Source organism: Anneissia japonica, unplaced genomic scaffold (genome assembly GCF_011630105.1).
Source record: "Anneissia japonica isolate Jap-2015-1 unplaced genomic scaffold, ASM1163010v1 scaffold287714_len2871179_cov188, whole genome shotgun sequence".
Lineage (NCBI taxonomy): Eukaryota > Metazoa > Echinodermata > Crinoidea > Comatulida > Comatulidae > Anneissia > Anneissia japonica.
In genome coordinates this window covers 2,817,168-2,824,224 of record NW_022755542.1, presented here as the reverse complement: position 1 = coordinate 2,824,224, position 7,057 = coordinate 2,817,168, and positions in this window count along the sequence as shown.

The following is a 7,057-nucleotide window of genomic DNA, read 5'->3' as shown; positions in this document are numbered from 1 at the left end:
TCTACAAGACTTTTTTAAAGAGTGGCGGAATTTCAGAAAATGATGTATACAAAATTTAAAGGGTGGCGTGAAAAATGTTAAAGGGTGGATACATTTTTCGTACTACTTCTAGTGTTGGACACGATGCGGCATGACACTACTCTTCTCGAAAGAACTGGGGTCTTTATAGTGTACCGTACATGAGTCAGACGTGTACACAATTCAAATTTCATTTGCTCGACACCTTTAATTTAATGTATTAATGCAAACAATATATGTACACTTAAATTATGAAAAACGGAAACAATTCATCAAAACTGATATCTACAAGATGGAGTCTGTTATTATTCTATAATAATAATAATAATAATAATAATAATAATAATAATAATAACAATACTATAATAATAATAATAATAATTATTATTATTATTTTTATTATGATTATGATGATTATTATTACTACTATTATTATACATAATTATAATACTTTGAAAAATCCAACGATAGTTTTCATTTTAGTAGAGCGATCTAACCGAACAACTCAGCCTGCCGTGGTGTTAATTGTCGTATTTCGGGATCTCCAAAATAAAGATCGTAACATTGAGGGTAGATTGACATAGTCAAATGCTGGCTTAAATATAAAATCAGGTCTAGCCTGTGCCTATTTTTTAGTTGTTATACGCGCGCAGCTGGTTACTCACAATTTTCTAGGCGGAACTATCTAGGCCTACAGGTCCTCCATAGAGTTTAATGCCATGTCTTCCGAATCGAGACGTGTACATTTGGTTGACTATTACTAATTTAGATAAAGAAAATTGCTCATCATATTTAAACAAAATACGCTTTACTTTTGAAGTATTAGTTATAACTGATCGTCGAACTGCGGTGTCTTCGTTAAATACGAAAAATACAGTTATCCTGAGGTCGAGCGTTGTGCTCAGCCATAAGGAAAACTTGAGCATTGCTTGAAGATAACACCACGTGGATAAATAGTACAGGCATGTTTTAGAACTGTCAATTTTCAATCGCGGTATAATTTCTTCTATAACGATTAATAACGAGATTTCAGTAAAACTTTCACAGGGTAGGCAATGGTTTAGCCTTACCATTTTTTTTTTTTTTGAATAGGCGAAATTCAGTATAAAAAATGTGTTTAACATAAAATCCACTTAAATTCAATTAATAAATGTTGTTTTATCAATCACCTTTCATTTAAAAAAAAAACCGGACACTTCACTGAATATTGCGATCGTCAGGCATGTATAACAGATACTGAACGCACCCTATCTACTAGCCGACCAGGGACCTCCCTGAGTTCACGGGTACCAACTTGCACACACAGGCGGCGTACAAAGAGATTCTGCAGTTGGGCTCGTATTGAATGCGGTGCGGATTCACGATATGCGATTGAACAAGTACTGCTCCCCCTAGGAACATTGCGGAACTGCCTGCAGTTCGACTCTTTAGTATTGTTGTAAAGTTTTGAATAAAATATACTTATACATATTTTTAGCGTGGAGCTAACATTTTAAGCGTGGCGCAATCTTCGCTTATTTTGCCTAAGCGTGGTGGTAATTTCGTTTTTTCGCCCAAGCGTGGCGGTCCCGCCACGCTTAAGTATAGCTGGCAAGACCGTATCCCTGTTCTAACTAAACTTTCGAAATAGAGTGGCATATATACACTACGGTACCGGGATGCATAATACAGTAATACATTCACAAGAAATGTTTAACAGCATCCTAAATTATACCTCCTTGATATTATCAAGTGCATAAAATAACCATTAAAAGTATCAGAAGAGTTAAGAGCAGCTGAAGGAAGCTAGGCCTATCTAGTCGTGGCCTTCAAGGCAATGAATGATATCTCTATTTAAAACTAAGATATCTCTATTAAAAACTAAGATATCTCTATTAAAAACTAAGATATCTCCATTTAAAACTAAGATATCTCTATTTATGATTAAATGACAACTCGGCTCGCCATACATTTCAATCATTGAACTCGTATTAAGTGACAACATTAAGAGGTTACGCATATCGTACTGCTAAATAGCATGTATTATCCAATGATCGATGATGCGATTTAATTATTGTTATTATTAATACTATTATTTGAAATACCATACTTAACTGTATGTAAGATTCTCAGCAAAAGAGAACCGTCAAATCCCGATTACGTCATATTATATAGGGTATGTGATGCAGGTCTTATAAGAGCAATTTAAAGTTTTAAAAATTAAATAATATAATTATATCATATCAAGTCCATTAAAAAGAGAAAATAAAAATTGATATAATATGCACATATTCATTAATCATATTAAAAGTGAAATTCGACACACACCATCAGAATAATTGTTTAATTTATGATCTAATAGGACTAATTGATTTCATTAAAGATCACATTGCGGTGAGTTGTCATTTAACGCAAAATGCTTAGATTTGTAATTAATTCCCTATCAAAATTATTTATAAAAAAAATGTAGCTAATTCAAATTTTCACAGGTATATAAACGTTCCAATCAGACTATGTATGTTATGGTTATTGAAATCAAACACTGAACTTCTTATCCAACAAATCATTTGTAATTTTTGCACTGAGTAAACGTGTTAATTTTGGATTCATTCTTATTAAACAAGTAAGTTCTCTTGCAGTGGCTCTATCGCGAAATAGTCCTGTTGATAAACTGTACAAAACATGTTTGTACATCATTGAATGGTTACGATGCAATAGACCTTTCCTCTAAGCCCTGCAACTTAGATATTCTGTTGCTAAAGTCCGGCCCACAAAACGACAGTGTAAAGACATACGCAAACACGTGCGTTTGTATAACAAAACGTGTTTGTGAGACGCGCGCGTGCCTGGTCTTGGTTTTGATTGGTCAATTGTTAAGTTTGATTGACACTCCTATAAGGTCCATTCCTTGAGGGATAGTGTGAGTGGTTTGAAAACAAAATCGGGTCTGGAAAAATTCAATTTTATTTTGTTCTTTTCTCATTGAAATACACACAAAAATACTTCGTTAATATTGTTTTTGTTGTGTGATAACATAGATATATAATTTGGGATTTTTATTTTAATTTTTTATTTCAGATTTGTGAAGCAAAATGTATTTAAAGTTGATATATCTGCTTGGATTTGCTTGGTCGGTCTCATCAAAACCTATAGACTCGTGCCACTTTACAGAATCTGAGCACTGGTTAAACAGATTGGACAGGCTACACCAATCGTTAACCAATCTGGACCAGGTAAACCAGTTTAATATTATATATATATATATATATATATACTATATATATATATGTATGTATGTATGTATGTATGTATATATATATATATATGTATGTATGTATGTGTATATATATATATATATATATATATATATGTGTGTATATATGTATGTATATGCTGTTATGTAGCACACGATTCAAGATCAGAAGACATTTCATATCTTACTGATACTGACCTTAGATTGGACTGGATTTATTCAGGGTAAACATCAAGACTAACCCAAAGTCCGAAGAAGACTTATTTCCAGTGGAGTCTGGCGGGCATTGGGGAGTAGTGCCGGGAGATCGTAATCACTTCTCTTTTCTGAAGTGTGCAATGCGCTCTTTAACGTGCACATGGGTCATATTGCACACAGAACCAATGGCTAAACATCTCATTCGAAAGACGGTGCGCTATTGAAACTTACATTTCAGCCCTCAATTCTGCAACACAAAGAGAGCAGCGATGGGAATTGAACCGGTTTGACGGTTCAGTGCGCACCGGTTTAGGGCACACACCGGGACCGGGCTAAATGCTGCTCTTATTTATTTATTTTCTATTTTCATTATTATTAATAATATTATATTATAATTATTATATAATAATTATCATACTAATTTATTGCTATATTATAGCAACATTATAACTATTTTTAATGACAATCATTATATATAATTGAAATATGTTTTAACCATTATATTCCATTATTATTATTATTATTATTATTATTATTATTATTATTATTATTATTTTAGGCCTATTTCTACTACATTAAAGTATAGCATAATCATCAATTATGCTATTTTATTGTTATTTTAGCTATAAATGTTTTGGTCTAAGTATAATAAAGTAAAAATATTAATTTCAGAGTGATACATGTAATTCGCGCCAATGTAGCTTTGAGTTCACATCTTTTATTCAGCCAAGTCAGGTAGGTTCTATTGTTACATTTATGTTATAAACTTAATAATAATTTCCGATTATACTGTAACCTATTACGTGCTGGTAAAATGTAGTTAATACCTGTTGAACTTACCTAACTCGAATAATTTCTAAGTCGTTCTTATTTTACATGCAAAATTGTTGTTTCGAAAAATTTTTCAATGTAAAGTTATGTTGTTAAAATTTAAGATAATTTATACGGTAATTAATCTAATAATAAAAAAAATCATCGACATAATTATAATAATAACTTACACTTAGATATTTATATATTTTGGAAAAAATAGATTAATAAATATATTACAGAAAATACAACTACTATAGGCGCTTAATAATGGTAATACTGTTATATGAAAAAACAATGTTTAAAAAATAATGAAGGAAAACTTCATAAAAATAATAATTAACAAAATGAAAATGAAAGTACAATAATTGAAATTATAAATTATTTTAGAGAAATAAAGGTCATATTAAAGACATTAAAATATTGCAACAACAGAAATGGCCACAGGACAAATTACACAAGATTAGATGAAAGGTAACACAGAAGGTTATATGTGAAAGAAGAGCTACTTATGAACTTTATTTTGAAATTGTGAAATTACTTGGGTTGCGTGCCGGACGGGAACACATGCACGAATAATTTCATATCATTTTATTCGGCATAAAAAAAATATATCAAAATATAGAAATACAATTGCGAAAAATGCCATTAAAAGTTATTAGAACCACAAATTTAGAAAACAGTACAAGAATAATCATAAAAAAAGCTATAAAAATATTTATTGAAAATTAAGTTTGGAGTTACCTTGAACATCATATATACTTATTAAAATTGACAGAAAAAAAAATAATATTAATGCCAGAATAACCAGTGAAAGTTCAGAAGAACTTGTTTCCAACGGGGTCCTAAAATATCACATAGAGACAAAAACGGAGACAGACAAAAGAAGTATTATGATGTACAAGATAAAACGATTAATTCAAAATGAAGACCCACCTAATAAAATAGTCATTAATATTGTATAGCTGAAAAACTTGATGGTAGTATAATCGCACTGTTATACATGTTTATACATGATAGGAGTCGACGTACATACAAACTCTTAACTTCGTTACCAATACAACTGAAGTCTTCAGACCCTGGTTCGGCCAAAATACGGTTTCACAACAAATAGAAAGCGCCCTCGAATTATTAGAATATAAGGTAAGATTTATTTGATTAAACAGTATTTATTTACTATAATACAACTTAAAATAATAATTATGAACGACATATATATTTCACAATACAGCACTTAGGCATACATTTCTGAATGAAATTAACAACTCAATGAACAAAACAGTATTTGTATGGGCAATACAGAAAGCTAGATTTATTTTCTAACAGTTACAAGGATCTTCTACGAATTGCTACCAAACTGGTGAGACACACCAAGATATATTAGACAGTTTTCAGGTAAGGACTAATACATTTGTCTATCATTCGGTTCCAGGACTTGGTGAAAATGAGAGCGCACTATACTGACCGAAAAAAACTTTACCCCTAGGATTGGTCTAGATGGGGTGGGGGGGGGGCGTCTACAGTACTAGTGCAGGCACGCGGCCCTAACGCCACTGGTCCGCCACTAACCATTTGTGTCAACGTTATTCAATCTAGACGTAAATTACTAATGGAACTTTTCGGCCCCTATATATTGTTGTTATGGTCTCACCAAGGCAATTCAGCTATGTACGAGAGCGGAGATTTGCGTCCTTTTGTTGAATTGCCTTGGTCTCACAAGACGGCAGCGTAAACATACGTAAAGATGTGTGTTCGTGTTGGGGTGGGGAGGGGGCAGAACATGCGTGTTTGTGGTACATGCGCGCGATCTTGACCCTATAAAGACTGGTCAGTTCTTATATAGGCCTATATCTTGGTATCTTTATTTCAAAAAATTCAAAAACACTTCACTGAGCATTTAAAATACATTTGCAGTCAAAGGCTGAATTGTTGCCTTATTTTCCTACAAAAAAGGGCATAAATTATTTTAAAAACCATACATCAATATTAGAAGGTGATTATAAAAATATACAATTAAAATTTGAAAAAAAAAAGACATTGAGAAGGCTACAAATTATAAACATTCGGTCGTTTAGAAGTCAGAGATATGGTAGGGGCTGCAATAGTAACGGTGGGTTTTAGCGCAGTACTCTTGAAAATTGTTTTGTTGCCAAAAGCCGGGTTTTACACGAAGCGAATTAGCGTCGGTTCATGCGCATGTGCATTCGCATTTCAATCGGAATTTTTCGCTCAGCGAACGAAATCAGTAGTTCGCACGGTTTCTACTTCACATAAACATCGGACAACACGTGTTGTTGTGGGATAAGCGAGTATTCCTTTCCTGGCCTAGTTCTCGGATGTCAATTTTTAACTTTGAAAAGATCCGTTTCAATAAATAATAACACATTTTTACCTTTTCTTCTTGAATAGTGCATACAAGGAAAATCAACAAGCGAAATGGGCTGCATTATGAGGCATACACTTATGATGATCAAGAGGATGGTTAACGCATGTAATTAAGTGACACGTGTAAAAAGAACGCGTTTTCTTGAAAATCCAAAACACATTTTCAAAATCCTTGGTGGTAAATATAGGGCTCATGTCCTGCTGCTTCAGAGTGCATTTAAATAGGCCTACATTATGAGTCTATGCTATTCCCGGATGTCATTTCAGAATCTATTCATTGAAACTTCAAATACACAGTTAGTAAAATAGAGTAATTAGGTAACGAATTAAGTAACGAATTAAGATTCAATACGTTGTATTTATTAATAAGCAGTCAATTTAATTACACACACACACACACACACACATATATAT